The 20,365-nt window shown below is 44.6% G+C and overlaps 1 pseudogene across 1 annotated transcript; it reads right to left on the bottom strand.

Moving 5' to 3' along the window:
* Positions 1-224: 224 nt before the first annotated feature.
* On the bottom strand, positions 225-2,267 carry LOC311587194 (large ribosomal subunit protein eL34-like; annotated as a pseudogene). The gene is made up of 2 exons: positions 2,138-2,267; positions 225-777 (listed from the first exon to the last, which is right to left on the bottom strand). The product of its transcript is annotated as a large ribosomal subunit protein eL34-like (transcript).
* Positions 2,268-20,365: the final 18,098 nt, after the last annotated feature.

Here is a 20,365-nt window from a genome sequence, read left to right as displayed (position 1 = left end):
CTTTTCCCTTTCCCCTTCCCTCTTCCCTTTGTTTGTTTTAGAATGGGTCTCATTACATAATCCAAACTGTTTTCAAATTTGTGATGCCCCTGCCTCAGCCTCCATAGTCCTGGGATTGCAGGTCCATGCCAACACATCTGGCTTCATTTCTATTTTTCAATATATTATTTATTACTTCATTGATTTGATTGAATTGTGGGGTTTTCTTTTAATATCTGGATAGGAATACTATTCTTCTATGTGTGAGAAACAAAATATGACAGTCCATTTTCTTTCTTTCTTTCTTTCTTTCTTTTTTTTTTTTTGACTAAGCCTTGATTTTTATTACTTAAAAAAGCTACATATTTATTTTGCTTTCTGATTCTGTGCTTGTGCCTTCAACACTTTTACAACGATTTTCTGCTCCTCAATAAGGAAAGCCACACTTGGCACACATGGAGCCACCGTAGGCCCTGCTGACGTGCTTCTTTGTCTTGGACAGTTTCATCAGGACTTTAGGCTTCACAGCACGAGCTCCTCGCAGTCGGCCTGGGCACACACCACATGCGGATTGAGGTGCTTTCCCAACCTTCTTGGTGTACAGGTAAACAATTATGTTGCCAGAGGACAGCCTCGTTTTGTTAGAGGCTGTACTGTAGGAAAACCTACCACAGTATGTCAAACGCTGAACTATTCTGAGTGCCTCTAGGCACCGTCCCCGGAAGAGGGTAAGCAAGGGGTGTGATAGTCCATTTTCAATGCAAAAGTTCCTTTGATGTGAACAAAGCTTCAGTTTAGCTACGCAAGAGACAACAAGGCCCCCTGCCCCAGCAGTTGACCGTTGGAGACCATACATTTAAACCAAAGGTTAATCTCAGGGCCCCAGAGATACTGTCATTGTGAGGGAGGAGGGGTTATATGGCCACAGGAGAATTCTCACGATAGCAAATCTACAAGATCAAATATCTGTTCAGCAGGACCTCAGCAATAACTGGGTGTGGAAGATGAGAAAGGAGTGAAGGAGAGGGAGGGTTGGATGAAACCTAGGTGACTGAGGGAAAGATTGCACCTGCTCCAGTATCCAGCCAGTGAGGACAAGGGAGAAGGGATTTGTGCTAGAGGTACAAACATGACTGTTTGAGTCTAGTTGGCATGTCTACCATTTTGTTTCAGTTGGCACCCAACCTGAAAAGTTGCTAAATAAACATTACTTTCACCATTCTGAGTCCTACCCCCAGGGGGGCTTGTTATTATGAAGTGATGGGCCCTGTTCCCCACATATGCAGTTGGCGGGGGGAGGGGGGATGACTTGGTTTATCCCTGTCATGAAAATTAAAATGGTAGTAACAATCAGATCAGAAGCTGGTTGTCTCTAGAAGGTAACATGAACTAGCCTGGGCTTCTGGTGATGGCTAAAGTGTGCCACATTGAGTTCACGATCCCTCTCTCTCTCTCTCTCTCTCTCTCTCTCTCTCTCTCTCTCTCTCTCTCTGTGTGTGTGTGTGTGTGTGTGTGTGTGTGTGTGTGTGACTTTTATTTTGCTGTGACAAAACATCATGACCGAAAGCAAGTGGAAGAAGAAAGAGTTTATTTTAGCCTATGATTCCAGAGGGTTAGGGTCCCTAATTGGGGGGGGGGGCAGCATGGCAGGAAGAGTAGAAAGCTGAATGATCACACTCTTATCTACACAGAGAGAGAGAGAACAGGAAGTGAGGGAGGCCATGCTAGAAACCCTTCAAAGTACTTCCCCCGTGACAGCACTTTCTTAAAGGTCTAGAACCTTCTCAAAGTGCATTGCCCACTGGAGACCGAGTGTTCAAGTACATGAGCTTCTGGGGGTCGTTTCTCAATCAAACTAGTACCTAGTGGGAGGGCAGAAAGGGTAGTGAGGGAAGTGGTGCCTTTAGAAGTTCTGTGGTCTAGAAACTTCTTCTTTCCTTTCAGATCTGACTTCTGTGCATGGCAGGCAGGAACAAAGGGAAATTGAGAAGAAAGTAAAGAACATTCTAGGAAGTTATTAGACACCTACAACTCCCACCAGGACCTAGATGAGGCTATTATAGTCTCACAGGTAATGAATTAAACATCCCTTGACCCGAGTTGATATTCAGCCCTTTAAGTCCTACTGAGTCCGGAAAACGAAGAATCTGCCTGATACCCACAAACGTGGAAGAAAGGGAAGCATGCCTTGTTCCTTCATGGCCACCGTCCTTCATCAAATAACGGATGCACTCGTTGGAGGAGGAGTCTGCAGGTACCACAGGTTGTGGGTCAGCAGTCATGGCCATTTATCCTCATCAAGGGGAGCAGCCCTGCTACCAAATAAATGAGTCCCAGTTCAGAGCAACGAGGAAGATGTCTGCTTCCTACCTCAGCTTCTGGCTAAGGCTCATTACACTCCACAGAGCTATAAAAGACAGCAGGATGTAGAAACATCAGCCTTTGAGAAGAGGATTAACATATTCAGAGACCTGGAGTTTATTCTAATTAAATTAATCCCCTGGATCAAGTTTGGATGGGAAGAAGTGTGGGAAGGTAAAGTCGTTTTTTTTTTTTTCAGACAACCGGAAAAACTCAAAAGGAAAGAGTAGGCAGGGGGATGGGGTTAGGGGTGGGGTGGGGGTGGGGGTGAGAGGCAAGACTCAATTGAACTGTCTGGCTGTTTGTGCTGCCGGCCTCCCACCAAGGTGCCAAGCAGAGAAAATGAGGAGAAATGGTTTAAGAGGTCTTGCTGGTGTTCCACAGGGAAGTGGGGGGGGGGGGGGAGTGTCAACTCAAGGTCGCCATGTCCACACACCAGTTCCTTGGTTATAAATCATTAAGTCTAAAGGGCTCAGTTGCCCTCCAGCAGCACCTCCTGGTTACAGCCCCTCCTCCAGACAGGGTTGGTTCTGTAGCAAAACACTCCTGTGTTGCAGAGCTCAGGGGTCAGGGAGAAAATGCCAGAACAGCCAGTGTCCATGAAGAAGATCATTCAGTAGAATGCTTCCCAGTGGTTTAATGAGGAGGCTTTGCCCTGACCTTGAACAGGTGTACATCTCAAAGCTCCATGGACGACAAAAGCCACAGTCTAGGGAGCTAACACAGGAAGTAAACTGCCTACTGAGTTCAGATCCGTAACACCCACCTAGAAAGCCCTGCGTGATGGTGTGTACCTGTAACCTTTGCACTAGGAAGATGGTGGGTTCCTGAGACTCACTAGCCAGCCATCCTTGCAGAACTGGCAAGCTCAGGGATCAGTGAAAGAACTTCTCTGAAAAGGTAAGGTGCCGGATGATAGAAGACACACACCTTAGGCATCTGGTCCAAGCTGTGTGTATACAGCTGTGTACATGCACTCATGTGCACACATTTTAAAAAAGTACTCAAAACATACACACTAATAATAATAACAGGTACTCTCACTGCCTCAGGATGCTCCAGAAACTATGTACATAAACTCATAAGCCAATAGACCAGTAAAATAAGGCTGATAAAGGCCACTTATGATTGTCAAATGTCTTCCACAGGCTCATGTGTTTGAACACTCAGTCACCACTGGGTGGTGTCATGGTAGAAGGTTCTAGAACCTTTGGAACTGTAATCTAGCCAGCAGAACTAAGATGCTGGGAGTGTGCCTTGAGGTGGTATCTGCTTCCGGTTCCTGCCTGTGCTTTCTCTGCTTCTTGTAGGCTGCTATGATGTAACTAAATAGCCCCAAGCTTCCCTCCTAAAGAACCAAGGCACTCCAGCCCCCATGCCTTTCCCCACCACAATGTACTGAACCATCCGAAACTGTGAGCCAAAATAAATGTCTCCTCCATTAAATCGCTCCTGTTGGGGGGTTTTGTCATACGGACAAGAAAAATAACTAATACAGCTAAGTGCATGGCCCAAGGACAGGTATAAATGGAATAAATACAGACCTGAACGCAGAGTGCTAAGCTCAGAGGCCAGGAAGTACCGATTACAAGGCTGGGAAGATGGCCCATCCCAGTAAAGCACTTACTACACGCTGTAGTTTGAATGAGAAATCCCTTCTACAGGCTTGTGCGTTTATGTAGTTGGGTCCCCAGTTGGTGGCCATTATGTGATACCAATAGGAGGCAGAGCCTTCCTGGAGGAAGTACATCACTCAGACAGGGCTTTGATTGTATAACCTGGCTCCACTTCCTGTTCCCCCTCTGCTTCCTGAGCATAGATGCTGGGTGATCAGCTAGCTTCCTTGCTCTGGTCACCATGCCACCTTTGTCTACAGCCATGTCTTCCACAACCTGATGGACTCTATGCCCTTGGAGCTGTATGTCAAAACAAACCCTTTCTCCTTTAAGTTGCTCTGTGTGTGTGCTCTGTATTTTATCTCAGTAACAGAAAAGAAAGTGGGATATCTCGTGAGCATAGGAGCCTGTATTCAGATCTCCAGCACCCACACAAAAACCAAGCACGAGCAGAAGGGCATGTATGTGCCTGACATCTCAGGCATGGGGAAGCAGAGTCAAGCACCAGTCACTGTGCTCAGAGCTGAAACTCCGTGGTGACAAGTTACAGCATTCTTTGGCTAACAGGTTGGGATTCCTGGACCACCTTGTAGAAATTCCCTAAGGGGAGACCTCTACCCCATTTTCTGATCTCTCCTAATAGTCTTTTCTCCACACCAAGCATTAAAATTATCACCATGAGCCACTATGCCAGGCTCCATTGTAAGAATTTTTGGGTACCACATCAAAGGTGTCCTTCTTCACCCATCCTCTTTTGTATTTTCGGCATCTCTCTTTCATAATTCGTTCTTACTCAACATCTTCCTCGTTTGCCCTTCTCTCTACTCCAATTATCTCTAAGCTTCCAAACAGTCTCATTTTCCCTCGCCTACTTCCAAAGCTTTGGAGCTTTGTCTCCAACCCCCAAATTAAAAAGAAAAAAAAAAATAGAAGATATTTCCAAGTACAGGCACTTGGAGGCAATACCAAGGCCTCAGAGGGAAGGGGAGTGGAAGGGAGGTCATGACTCTTCTATGGAGATAAAAGAAGGCGGTTCATCCGACTTCTGGAAGCCTTCATCCAACTGTGACTCTCTGCAGTTTCTTGATTAGACAGAATGAAGGATGGAACCCTGGCATTTCCCCCTATTAAAGCAATGACGAGTAATTCTCATCCAGGGTACCTCTAACTGATAGTTCGCATTTTAAGGTTAAGATGTTTTACTGCCTCCAGATGGTCAGCTTGCTTTCAGCCAGAAGAGCATCACTGCAGAGTTTAAGAATAGCTAGGATGCAGAGTGAGATTTTAATTATCATGTAGAGGATCTAATTAAAAAGACATACAGTAGTCAGCGTCTCACATGCTCCAGCCTATAAAACTCAGTAGTTTAAAAAATTACCTTAAGGAGGAAATTGGAAAATTATTCAATTTGAGGCTGCGACACTTGAGGAATTTCTCAAATTAGGAGATGGGAAGGAGGTTAACTGCTTGCGGTACCACCGTCTCACGTTGTTCTCTCTGTCCTGCTTAATGGCCCCAGACTTGAGACAGTTGAGACAGTCCCTCGTCCTTTTGTGTGGAGGCCGGAGGGTGACATCACGTGTTCTCCTTGGTCTCTTTCCACAATCTCTCTCTCTCTCTCTCTCTCTCTCTCTCTCTCTCTCTCTCTCTCTCTCTCTCTCTGTGTGTGTGTGTGTGTGTGTGTGTGTCTATATATAACGTCTTTTACCTATCTATGCAGCTATCATCTATTTATCTATCCATGTATATATCTATGTATCTACCTATCTGTGTATCTATCCGTTTACTTACCTATACATTATATATATGTATGGTAAATATGTTAGTAGATAGTAGGCATAATAGAAGAAGAATAGATAGATGATAGATAGATAGATAGATAGATAGATAGATAGATAGATTGGCAGGCAGTCAGACAGATGGATGAATACATAAATGATAAACATGTCTGGCTTTTATAAGGGTTCCACGGATTCAAACTCACATCTTTAGGCTTGAGTGGCCAGCACTGTATGGCTGAGCTATCTCCATGGCCTGATTTTATAGTTTCTTAAGGGTTTTGCTATGTTTCCCAAGCTGGCCTTGAAATCAAAATCCCCTGCCTCAATTGCCCAAGGACCTGGAACAAAGGGCATACACCACCACCCCATTTGGAAAACAAACCAGATTTGCTTGCTGCGTGAAGCACATATCATCAAATTATCAATCTGTACAACATAAATATATGTAATCAAAAGAGTTCATGAAAATAAGAGAATTCACAAAAAAGCGGGGGCAGGGGGGCAGGTAATTTAATCCAGGAGAGAATGTTCTGTTAGCAGGCTTGCTTCCTACATTTTCTTATTCCCTCTATTGCTATATTCCATAACTGTTTGACTTAGATCAGCAGGACCACACATTCTGCATCATTTGGCTTAGGCATCTTCCATCATTCTGTCTGTGAAGGTCAGGTGGGTGGTTGTCTGTGGATCCGCCTTGTTCATTTTCATGTCACAGAGTATGGTGATGAGCATTCATTGACAACTTGACAATATCTAGACTCACCTGAGAGATATGCATCAGGACAGGTCAGTGAACAATTATCTTGAGGAAATTAATCAATATGGGAAGGGCTTATTGTAACTGTGGGCAGGGCCATTTTCCAGTCAGGGGACCCTGGACTGTGTAAATTGGAGACAACTAGGTTAGAGCAGATATTCATCGATTATTATTTCTTCTGCCTTCTCCTGTCTTGACTTCCCTGCTTGCACTTTAAACTGTGAGCCAAAAATAAACCCTACTTCCCTTAAGGAGTTTTTCCCAAAGTATTTTATCATGGCAACAAGAAGAGAAACTACGAGTTTGCCCATCATGCCTTCATCCCGATTGCTCACTAATGGAGTTGGGGAGTCTCCCTTCAGACTATTATAGAAACCGCTACTGTGAATAGCGTTGTACTTTGCCTATGAAATGTGCCCCTCTAGGCTTGTGTGTTAAATGCTTGGTCCTCAGATGATGGGGCTATTTGGGAAGGTTCTGGAAATTCAGTCAGGAAAGCCTAGCTGGAGGAAGTAGATGGCTGGGAGTAAGTCTTTTGCAGGTATGTTCTTGCTTTACTTCCTTTCTCACGGTTTCCTGTCTGCTGTGGTGTGAAAACCCTCTGCTTTGCCACATGTTCCCATGGCCATTGTGTTCCCACCACTGTGTTCTGTCCAAGTACCTGTCTCCAGTTGACCACAAACTGATCCTTCTGAATCCCACCTCCCTTGCGTTGTCTATGTTATGTCACAGATGTCACACTGCTAAATGTCACATGTCCTTTGACGAATGTGACCATACCTTTTTCCTTCTTTCTTTCTTTCTTTTCTTTCTTCCTTCCTTCCCTCCTTCCTTCCTTTTTTTTTTTTTAGACTAAGTTTTTCCAACCTCCAACTTGGTGTGAAGCCATAGATGACCTTGAGCTACTGATCCTCCACCCAAATTCTACCACCCAGATCCTGGGATTATAGGCATGCACCACCAAGCCCTTTTTATACAGAACCAGGGAGAGAACCAAGGGTTCAAGCATGCTGAGCAAACAAATGGACATCTGTGGCCCCATCCACATTTTTTTTAAAAACACATGTATACTAGTGGAACTACTCGGATGTTCAGATAGCATACATTAATTTAAATATTGAAAGTTAGGAGAAAGTACCCAGCAGTGTCACAGAAAAGCTTTACTCCCATGATGGTGCCTAGCCTCTGCTGGCAGCAGAATCTCACAGAGCACCTTTGTAGTTGTTCCTAGAGAGAAAGAGAGAGGGAGAGAGAGAGAGAGAGAGAGAGAGAGAGAGAGAGAGAGAGAGAGAGAGAGAGAGAGAAAGGAGAAAAGAGAGAAGAGAGAAGAGAGAGCAGAGGTTAACATCAGATGTTTCTCTCAATTTCTCTCCATCTAATATTCCTAGATAGGGTCTCTCGCTGAACCTGTCTGGCCAGCGAGTCCTGGAGACCCTCTTGCCTCTTGTCTCCCTGGCACCGTATTGCAGGCATGCAGCACACACGGGCTTCTTACATGGATACTGGGAATCTGCATTCAGATCCTCATGCTTGCTCAACCGGCATTCTAATTGACTGAACCATCTCCCAGACACGCTTCATTTTCTTTTAACCATTCAGATGGATGTATGAGGTTTTTAAATACTGATTTGCTTTGCATTCCTCTGATGACTGATGACATTAGCACCTTCTCAAATGCTTATTAGTCATCTGGGCATCTCCTTTTGTATAGTGACTGTCTAACGTTTTATCTCTGTATTTTTGTTGCTTCTTTTTCCTTTGGGTTTGGGAGATCTTTTTAAAACTTTCACGTACTTGAGTTATGACTCCATTATTGGTGGCATATGCTGTCTGAGTAATGCTGTCAAGACTATCATTCTCTGTGGCTTTCAGTACACAGAAGGATACATTTAAACGGGGTGGAACTTCCAAAAGTAAAATTTTATGGTCATGAGAGTTTTCAATTTGATATGTGCTTAGAAAATTTCCTGTCTGTGATAAACTACTCTGACCAAAAAAAAAAAGATGGGGAGGGGGAGTAAGGGAGGGCTTACTTGTGCTCATGGGTAGGGAGTGCCGTCCATCATGGTAGGAAAGTCATGGTGCTGGGAGCGTGAGGCATCCAGTCTCATTGCATCCACAGTCAGGAAGCAGAGGGAGGTGAATGATGCTGCTTCACCAGCCTTCTCCTTTTTATTCAGTCTGAGACCCCAGCCAAGGGAATGGTGCTGCCCACATTTACAGTGCTCTTCCCTTCTTCCGTAACTCACTTTAGACAATTCCCTCACAGGCGTGGTCTCCTGGGTGATTCTAGGTCCTGCCATGGTGATAATCAATATTAACTAACAATTAAAATATGAAATAAATAAGTAAATAATAGATAGATAGATAGATAGATAGATAGATAGATAGATAGATAAATGGGTGGGTGCAAAGCGCGCGTGTATAATTCCAATGCTGGACAAACAGAGACAGGAGGGATTCCTGGTGGCTTTGCCAGGTAGCTCAGCCAAATCATCAAATCCCAGGTTAGGTAAGAATCCTTGTCTAAGGAGGAGAAGATGCTCAACATTACCCTTTGACCTGCAACAGACACACATGCATACATTCATGCATCTGCACATACATGTGTTCAGCGAACAGACATAAAATGATGCCAAGTAAACACTTCATCACATCTGTCTGTGCATATGCTTGATGTATGAAAAACACGCGATGCATAAGAATGAGAAGATTAGGGGCTGGAGAGATGGCTCAGTGGTTAAGAGCACTGGCTGCTCTTCCGGAGGATCTGGGTTCAATTCCCAGCACCCACATGGAAGCTTACAACTATCTATAACGCTAGTTCCACGGGATCTGACACCCTCACACCTATGTACATAAAATAAAATTAAATAAATTATCTTTATAAAAAGAATGAGCTGGGCATGGTGGTACATGCCTTTAGTCCCAGCACTCGGGAGGCAGAAGCTGGTGGATCACTGTGAGTTCAAGGCCAGCATGGTCTACAAAGCGAGTCCAGGACAGACAAGGCTACACAGAGAAACCCTGTCTCAAAAAAAAAAAAAAAAAAAAAAAAATATATATATATATATATATATATATATATATATATATACGAAAAGATAATCCTTTGCTTTGGGCTTTGAGGAAACACTCACATGACAAGGGCCGACAGGAGCCCACCCCAGGCCCTTGGAACTTCACAGCTCTAGTTTTGACCTCCATCCAACAAGAAATGCTTCCTCTTAGTGTCCATTCTTCTAAGCAGTTGGACAAAGCACACAGAAGGCTTTCCTCAGCTGGACCTTCTCAAGATGGACTCAGATCTCGTATATTCAGGGGAACATGTCATAAGCAAAATCCTCCATCCCCGCTATAGATAACTTTTTTTTTGTTCCAGCTTTTCCTACCTTTCTAGAGACCACTCACCCATCCAGCTGTCCAAGACAGAATCTCACATCTCTAGATTTCTTGTCTTCACCTGCCCAGTGGCTCCAAATCCATCTCAATCCCTGCTGCATTTACTTCTTGATCCATCACAGTGGCTTTTCTTCTCCATGCTTTCTGACACTATCACTCCTTGGCTGGATACCTGCAGCCACTGGTCATCCAGATGTTCCGTTCTTACTACTACTGTGATAGTCTGAATGGACTCGTGTATTTTGAACACTTGGTCTCCAGTCAGTAGAACTGTTTGGGAAGGATTAGGAGGTGCGGCTTTGTTGCAGAAGGCGTGCCGTTTGGGGGGTGGGCTCTGAGATGTCAAAAGCCCATGTCATCCCTAGTGTGTCCCCACTGCCTCGTGGTTGTGTCTCAAGATGTGAGGTCTCAGAGACTGCTCCAGTGCCGTGCCTGCTGACATGCTCCCTACTGTGATGGACGTGCACTTACCCTCTGAAATGGTAAGCCTCAAATAACTTCTTCTTTCTATAAGTTCCCTTGGTCATGGTGTCTTATCACATCAATAGAAAAATAGCTAAGAGAGCTACCAGCCTACTTTTCATGTGGTGACCAAAGGGGCAAAGCTCCACTCCCTTAGATCAATGATCAAATGCAGGAACGTGACTTTCCAAACCAAGCAGGCCCTTCCTTCTCCAGCCCCATGTTCCACCTTCCATGTTGCTGTTATTCTCCTGCCAGGATATTATTTCTCTCAGATGCTGCCTTCCCCCCCCCCTCTCTTCACACACCTTCTCTCTGAGCTATGCCCTTACTTCCTCCCCTGCCTCTCCATGACTTTTCATCCCTCCAGACCCAATGCGAGTGACATGCCTCTCAAAAGTATCTCCCAACAGCCTCCACCCTCCTCATACCTTCTCCTCTGTTCCCTTGAGCTCAAAGTAGCCCCGTCACTTCCCTTAGCAACTTGAGGGACTTCTGTTGACCTACAGTCAGCCTCTTTCACTAAACCATGAGATCCAAGAGCACAAAGTCAACTGTTTTTGTTCGGTATCTAGCCTCCCTGTTCTTCATCCTAGCAGAGTGCTGGCTCTTAAGATTGTTGGTAAATTAAATGGTGTCCAAAGGCAAGAATCTTTACAACCTTGTGACAAGCCTTTCCAGCTACTCTGTTTGTGAACTGTTTTTATTTTGTTAAATTTGTTTTTAATTATGTGCATGCATGTGTGTCTGTGTGGGCGTATGTACATATATTTGTGCAGGTGCCCTCAGAGGCCAGAAGAGGGCGCTGGATACACTTGAGGTGGAGTTACAAGCAGTTGTTTCCTGGTGTAGGTGCTGGGAACTGAATATGACTCTACTACAAAATCAGCACACACACTTAACTGTTGAGCCATCTCTCTAGTCCCTTGATTTCATCTCATTAATATGGAATTATATAGTCCTATTTCATATTATTTCATTAGATGGCACACACATGTATTTACATACATGCACATACACATACCTACATATGTATAGATAACATGTATGTAGTTACATATTAAAAGAAAAATACTACTAAAACAATTAAAGTATCCAGGAATTAAGGGTTTAGCATTTGCAAGGCCCTGGGTTTAATTCTACTAATTCAGGGCACATATATGGGTTATAGATGGTTATGTTACAGTTATGGGATATTGCTATCTAGTGTGTGTGTGTGTGTGTGTGTGTGTGTGTGTGTGTTTCATATACAATATTACATAAAAAAGGATTCTAAACATATTTCAAATAATTTTTATTACACATTTATTTGTGTGCATGTGTGTTTGTCTATACATGCCATGGCACACATGTGAAAGTCAGAGGACAGAGTTTCAGGGTTCTGATCTCTCCTTCTACCTTGTGGGCTCTTGGGGGGGGTGTGCTTTAAGCTTTTTGATATTGTTTGTTTGTTTTTTAATTTTTTAATGTGTGTGAATGCTTTGCCTGCATGTGTCTGTGCACCATAACCAATGCCTGGTTCCCATGGAGGCAAAAAAAGAGGACATTGGACAGCCTGGGAATAAAGTTACAGACAGTGTGAGCCACAGTGTGAGTCCTGGGAACCCAGGGTCCCCTGGAGGATCGGCCAAAGCTCTTAACTACTGCGGCATCTCTCTAGCCCTCTAAATGATATATTTTAGAATTCTATTTTTATAGTCTAAGTGTGCCTTATGAGAAATGAAAATAAAGACACACAATTTATACCACATTTTAACCCAAGATTCTTGAAGAGCTCATATAAAATGAAATCTTCCTAGACTCTGTTGCATGAAGTCACCTTGTAGCTCTAAAGAGGACCTTGCCAATCAGTACCTTTAGATGCTCTCTTAGGGCTAATATGTGGGGAACCAGAGCATCAAAACCCCCCAGTCCAGCTATTATAAAAGTGGGGTCCTCCATAAATGAATACAGTTTACCTTTAAACAAACTTAAGTGAAAAAACACTTCAGACAGGCACTGGGATCTTAAATTCTGGGTTTGGAGATGCCAAGATGACAGTTTTGTAGCAAATCATAAAATGACAGCCGTTGAGAGACTGGTCTTTGGAAGTAGACAGACAGTTCTGAAGCTTCTCCCAGGGACCAAGTCTGCCTCTCAACTCTCCTCTCTGACTGCCGAGGAAAGAGGATGATAAATTTGAGCCAGCCTAGGCTACATAGCAAAGACCCTGTATTGAAACAACAACAGCAGGACCTTGGGGAAAAGCTCACTTAGTGAAGTGCTAGCCGCTCAGGCATGAGGACCAGAGTTCAGATCCTGCAGGATCCACATAAAAGTCTGAGTGTGGTGACGCGCACCTGTAATCTTAGCTGAAAATACAGACAGGCAGATCCTTCGAGTTTGCTAGCCCACTAGTCTTACTTGAGGGACCTCATAACCAAGTACAGAATGTGGCCATTAGCGGATCAGGGAGGAAAAATAAAGCTGACAGAAAAGATATTTTTAGGACACTTAGAGGAATTTGGAATGTATAATAAAGGAAATTATGAAATCATTAGGTTTCTTAAGAGAGAGGACATTGGTTGTATTACATGAGAGAATCATTATTATTCTTTTTTAAAAAAACAAAAGAGAAGATATTTAGGAGATGCCATCCTATCTGTAACTTATTACAAAGGAGAAAGTGCATGTGTGTGCACAGGAATATGCATAAGGAGAGAATGCACAGGGCTGGAAGATGGATGAGCAGGAAATGCACTTTTCTGAGGATATGAGGAGTGAGTTTAGATTCCCAGAATGCACCTAAAACTCAAGTGGGTGGAGTTACAGGCACCTCCTCTGCAATCCCAGTACTCACTAGGCAGACAGGAGATCCCTGAAGCAAGCCCCCAAGTAGACTAGCTGAACCAGTGAGTTCAAACCCTGCCTTCACATTATAAGGAAGACACCCAAGGTCAACCTCTGGTCTGTGTGTGCACATACACATAAGCAGTCACTTGTGCCTTCAACACACAAATCACACACACACACACACACACACACACACACACACACACACACACACCCCGAAAAGAGAGTGAGTGAGTTAATACAACAGGGAATTGCTTGGGCACGCTCACTGTGTCACACACTCTACAGGACAGATGGGCTTCTCAAACTCTTTAAAGAATTTAGACATAGGAGAAGAATCAAGCCCATGACAAATTAACGGGCAAAGTAAATAGAAAAGACTGAAGGGGCATCGTAGCTGGGAGCAGAGTGTAGCTGTGAGTGGAACCCAGATCAGTGGGGAATGTAAAAGTGACAGAAACCAGACATTTTTAGGACACTAAGAGAATTCTGGGCTGTATAATAAATAAGTGAAATTATGAAACTGTTGGATTCTAAGCGAGATCACATGGCGGTATTAAGCGAGAGAAATGTTGGTCATGGGAAATGTAAGAGTCTATGTTTAGAGTGAAATACTGTGCTCTCTGTAATTTATTCCAGGTGTACGGGGGGGGGGGGGGGAGAGGTGTGTCTGGGTAGATATAGGTGTATACATACATCTCCACTTATGTGTACAATATGGTATCACGCTAACAGATTAGGTTATGCAAACCAATGTGCTATTCTTTTAACTCTCATATGAGTAAAATTTAAGGGAAAAAAAAAACAATTTTCAAAGCTATTCCTAACAAAGATTACATTGTAGAGGAGTATAATGTCAAGCACTGAACAAAAACCTTCAAAAAATCAGATGATAAATTATTACTGAGTCACTGAAAGACACTGTTGGTATAGAGAATGACAGCCGGATGGAGGTAGGAGTGCTTTGTCTAGGGGTCAGTGCAGGTCTGTCTGCGAAGGTGACAGTTGGCTCGAGTTCCGAATGACAAGAAGTTCTGGGAGACATGGCACAGAACCACGACACAGAGGCAAACAGGAAAGGTTTGGGGTGGAAATTAACTTGGTGGTTCAAGAAACCGAAGGCAAGCCTAAGGATGTGGCTCAGTGGTAGAGCACCTGCCTATACTCCCCCAGTGATGGGCAGGGGCGTGGCTCAGTGATAGAGCACCCACCTAGACTCTCCCAGTGATGGGCAGAGGTGTGGCTCAGTGGTAGAGCACCTGCTTAGGATCCCCCAGTGAGGGGCTGTGGGCATGGCTCAGTGGTAGACAGCCTATAATCCCCCAGTGAGTGGTTGGAGTGTGACTGACTCAGAAGTAAAGCTTGTGCCTTGAATTTCCCACTAAGGGGCTAAGGATTGGCTGAGTGGTGGTACACTTGCCCACAATCACCTAGCCAGGCCCTGAGGGCACAACTCAGAGGTAGAACATTTGGCCTATAATCTTTACAGTGAAAGGCTGGTGGGTGGCTCAGCAGCAAAATGATTGCCAAGAATTCCTCAGCAAGCATGGCCTGAAGTCCCAGACTATGTACAAAAAGAGGAAGTAAGCTGAGCACCAGCATCCATCTCTCTCTGCTTCCTGACTATGGATACAGTGTGACCAGCTGCCTCAGGCTCCTGCCACCATGATGGACTGCATCCTTGAACGATGAGCCAAAGCATACCGTTCCTTCCTTAAGTCATTTTTGCCAGGTATTTTATCACAGCTATGAGAAAATTAATTAATACACACATCAAAACTATTTTACATATTAAATATTTTATGGAGTGCCTATTAGTTTTGCATTTTCAGTGTTAAGGTAGGCCACTCTAAAAATGCTTTAGTGGAGCTGGGCAAATGGGGACACATGCCTTTAATCAGGAGGCAGAGGCAGTCAGATCTCTGTGACTTCAAACACAGCCTGGTCTACAGAACAAATTCGGGACAGCCAAGGCTACACAGAGAAACCCTCTCTCAACAAAACAAAACAAAACAAAACAAAACAAATCTTCAGTAGAATCTTGTAATCTTTTCTCTGAGTCCATCTAGTGCTCCCATCTTCAATCATAAATCTACCCAGCATTTATTGACCATCTGTTACATAACTAGCTTTATGTGAGAGCCGGAGAAAACACACACAGGAGACACACTTTCAGCTTCTGGTATAACAATGGGGAAAAAAATGGATAAAACAAAATCAGATAGACTCTGGTCTCACTGTAAGATTCTAGGCAACTGGTCTACTACTGAGCCAGGGAGATGGCTCAGTCATTAGTTCCTGAGTTCTGATTCCCAACATCTATGTGAAATGTTTGGCCATGGTATGTCTGTAACCCCAGGTTGGAGGGGTGAGACAGACAGGTAAATCCCTGTAGCTTAGTGGCTAGCTCTCCTGGCCAAATTGATGAGATTGGAGTTCATTAAGTGACCCAATCTTTTTAAAAAGTAAGGTGAATAGTGATTAAGGAAAACACCCAATGTTGACATCTGACCCTGCCCCATGGATATAGACATAACATATACATGTACACTGACATATACACATGAACACACACACACGTCACATGCATAGATGAGAAATAGACTCTGAAAGAGACACAAAGTAGATAGATATTAAAGTTCAGTAAGTACATTAGAATGACATGCCAAGTCTTCAGATAGTGCCAAGATTATTAACGTATAGAAAGATGAAAGAGTTAAATGAAAAGGAAGGAAACCATGGAAGAAATTGTAAGGTCACAATTCTCCCCCTTGAGGCTGCAAGAGACCTTTCTAAGTATAGAGGCGGGGGAAGAAATCACACATAAATATCAATATTTCTAACCCCACTCTTTTAAGATATTTACACACAAAGAAAGACACTATCAGCAATATTGATGTAAAGTCTTTTAGGGCAGTTGGTGCTTTGTTCAGAAGAAGGATGCTTTGTGAAGAGACTCAGCAGTAATGAGTCAAATGCAAGCAGGAAACCAGAAGGTGGATGGAGGTCCATGGACCAGATGAACATCTTTGGGGGCGAGGGCAGGGACAGAGGAACAGAATAAGGATGTTTTAACTTATTACTGTTGCCATGATAAGAACGGACAAAAAGCAACTTAGAAGAGGGAAGGGTTTATTGACCTTACTGTCCCAGGTGACAATCCATCACTACAGGAAGTCCTGGTAGGAACTGAAAGCAGGAACCTGAAGTAAAGTCTGCTTGCTATACCACACGAGAACAATTCCGACCACAGAACTCAATTCACAGTCAAAGCAGCCTGTCAGGAGCCACGGAGGATGGCGCTTGCTGGCTCACTCACAGGCACACGCTTAGCCAGCCTTCTTAACATAATCCGGGACCACCTGCCTAGGGAATTGTGCTTCCCATAGTGGACCTGGAACCCACAGACATGCCCCTGTGCCAAGCTGACCCAGGCAGTTCCTCAGTTAAGGTTCTCCCCTCAGACGACTCTGGGCTGTGTCAAACTGACAAGCAAAGCCAAGTAGGACAAAGGTGGAGAATGGTAGGGCAGGTACTGAGCGATCTGACTTAACACTTGCATGAGTGCATGCACGCATCCACCCACCCCAACCATGTGTGCATACACTACACACACACACACACACACACACACACACACACGCACACACACACACACACGGTGGTTTGGATGAGAATGGCCCCTTTAGGCTCACATATTTGCATGTTTAGTCTCCAGTTGGTGAACCGTTTGGACAAGATTAAGAGATGTGTGTCCTTGAAGGTGGTGTGGGGCTAGGGGTGGGCTTGGAGCTTCCAAATGCCCATGCCAGGCCTTGTGTCTGTCTCTTTTTGCCTGAAACCTACAGATCAAGATGTAGCTCTGCCTACTGCATCATCACCATGTGTACCACCATGTTCCCCGCCACGCTAACTGGACTAAAGCCTCAGAAACTGTAAGCAAGCCCACCTCCCCACCCCCGGTTAAATGTTTCCTCCTATAAGAATTGCCTTGGTCATGGTGTCTCTTCACAGCAATAGGACACAGACAAACACACACACACACACACACACACACACACACACACACACACATCTCTGATAATTTAATATGTTAAAGATGCAACCAGAAGCTAGGGGACCCTTGACCCAAAATCAGGTCGGAGGTAGGCTATTGGAGGAAAAGGTCTGACCTGTTGGAGGATAGGGCTTCACGAGACATCACTGAGGCTATCTCCTGTCTTGGCTTGCATCCAAATCCACGATAATGAATCATATGGGCATCTCATCACAGTGGAGGGGTGGGGAGGCCTTTGAGTAACTTATGACACAGGAAGCGTAGGCTCCCCTCCACAGTTTGTTTTTCTATTCATGCCAACCCCTCTGCCCACCGCCCCTCTTTCCTGACTATGTAGCAGCTGTCATTCTTCAGACAGAAGATGACAAAGAAGTGTTTGGTTCAGGATGAATCCTGGGCCCTCCAGAAGTGTGTGGGTTGCGATGTAATTATTCTACGGGAGAGTGTGCGTGTTCCAGCAAATTGCACCCTTCAGTCCCCTCATTAGGCTGTACCGGAACAACAGCCTGCTGACTCACACGGACGCTGCTCTCAGGGATGTCACCTCTGATTTGTTTTCCCAAGCAGCAGGTGGCAAGTGGCAGAGCAAGGGTTGTCTAGCGGACCCTTCTCTCATGGACATTAGTAAAGAACAAAAGCCAGGCTGGGAGAGAGCCGCGTCAGTAAAGCATCTGACATGTAGCCATGAGGACCTTCATGCAATCTCCAGAAGCCATATTTAAAAAAAAAAAAAAGCTAGGTGTGGTATGTGCTTGCAATACCAGCACTACAGGTGTGGAGACAGTAGAGACAGGGAGCATCCTTGGAGGTCAGCAGCCAGCCCCAAGTCCCAGTGAGAGACCTGTCTCAAAGGAGGTTGACGTCTGGCTTCAGCATGCACACACATGCACACGCATGCACACACAAGAAACAGCATGTGTGTACACGTGCATAAGACGCTCCCCCCCAAATGTGTAGGCTGAAGACAGGGCCCATCAATTAGGAGCATTTGCTGTTCTAGCAGAGGACCCAAGTTCTGTTCCCAGCACCCACATATGGTGGCTCACAACTAAATATAAGAACCGGAGAAATGGCCTACCAGGTAAGAGGTCTCATGGTTCTTACAGAAGACCTGAGTTATTTTCTCAGCACTCACATTAGGCAGCCCACGAATACCTGAAACTCCATCTTCAGAGAGTACAGTGCCCTCTTATGGACTTTGTGGGCACTACACACACACACACACACACACACACTTAATTTTAAAAAACAAATCCTTTTTTCCTTTTTATTGAAATACAAAATTTTATGCAATATATTTCTAGTCTTTCCCTTCCCCATTTTCTCCCAGAGCCTCCCCAATCCCCTGCTCACCCAACTTTATGTTCTTTTTTTTTTTCTTTCTCTCTTTAAAACAAATACACAAAACAAAACAGAAAACAAGAAACAAACTCTAACAAAAATCACAAAAATGAAGCTCAAAGCAAACACGCAAGAACCAGTAAAACAAGACAAAAGAAAGAGACAGAAGGAAAGGACACAAATAAAGCAAAGTGAGGGAAAATTATCACAGAGTTCATTTTGTGTTGGCCAATGACTCCTGGGCATGGGCCTGCCCTGAAATGTGTTTAATACACCCAGTGAAACTCCATTGGAGAAAACTATTTTTTTTTCCTCCGATTGTGACAGCTTCTCCGTTAGAGGTGGGAACACATGTTTACCTCACCCCTCAGTGCTGGGTCCCCATCTTGCCTGAACCCATACAAGTCTGTGAAGGCTGCCATAGTCTCTGTGAGTTCATATGTTCTTCAGTCCTGGATGACACTGTTTGCTCATAGTCAAAATAATCTTAGTAGTAGTAGTAATAACAACAACAACAACAATAATAAATGTTTATAAAAAAGAAAAAAAGACATGTTAGTCAAATTCACACATTTTTTTTTTTTTTGGTCTTTTTTTCTTTTTTCCTTTTTTTTTTTTTTTTTTTTTTTTCTTTAAAGATAAGATCTCATGCTATATAACCCAAGCTATGTTGGAACTCTGTAGCCCAGGCTGCTCTCAAACTTCAGCGGCCCCCTTGCCTCAACACACCCCCATATGCCTGGCTCCCGGCACACCTTCGGCTGGTGGATTCAGTGAAATAGCTGAACCAGGACCCCCGTGCAGACCCAATCCAGACACACAGCCCGGGAGGAAGGCGGCACAGTGAGAAACGAGAGGGACTCCAGTCGGGAGCCTCATGTGCCTTTCTACCTAGCCACAGGGCAAAGTGTGTGTATCTAACCAGACCCAATTACCTTCCTGGTGTTTAATGTGTACTACACGGCGGTAATCTGCTAAGCCCTAAAACTTGGGGCGGAGGGAGGGTTCTTGCATTTACTGCTCAGCAGACTGTTATTCTGTGTGTTGATTTAGGGAGGGGTCAAGTGGTGTCCTCCCATGAGTGATCAACACGATAAGCATGCTGCACATGTGTATAGTATATATTTGAGTGCACGTGACCACAAGGACCACGGAAGGACCTTGGGTGTCTTGCTCTGACATCCTCCACCTTACTCCCTTTGCTACATGGGCACTCATGGGCCTTGGAATTAGGTTGGTGCCCAGCGAACCCCAGTGATCCTCTTTGCCTCCCACCTGCCACCACGCGGTTCCCCAACACTGCAGAGGGGGTAACGGGGGCAGGGACTTCTGGAACTTACAAACGGGCGAACAATACCACGCCTGGCTTTTTAAATGGATGCTAGGACCTGTACTTGGATCCTCATGCTTATACGACAAGCATTCTTACCCATTGCGGCGGTTAGAATGAAAATGCTCCCATAGGCCCATAAGGAGCGGCACTATTAGGAGGTGTGGCCTTGTTGGAGTGGGTGTGGCCTTGTTGGAGGAAGTGTTTCACCGGGAGGTGGGGCTTTGAGGTTTCCGATGCTCTAGCCAGGCCCAGCATCATTCTCTTCCCCCTGCCTGCCCATCTGGATGTAGAACCCTCAGGTCCTTCTCCAGCACCATATCCGCCTGCACGTTGTCATGCTCCTCGCCATGGTGATAATGGACTAAGCCTCTGAACTATAAGGTTTATTAAAATTTTTTTTCTTTATAAGAGTGGCCATGGTCATGGTGTCTCTTCACGGCAAAA

This window comes from Acomys minous (genome assembly GCF_964271855.1).
Source record: "Acomys minous genome assembly, chromosome: 16".
NCBI classification, from domain to species: Eukaryota; Metazoa; Chordata; class Mammalia; order Rodentia; family Muridae; genus Acomys; species Acomys minous.
The sequence above is the reverse complement of the archived record's forward strand: the minus strand, read 5'-3'. Positions and strand labels throughout refer to the sequence as shown.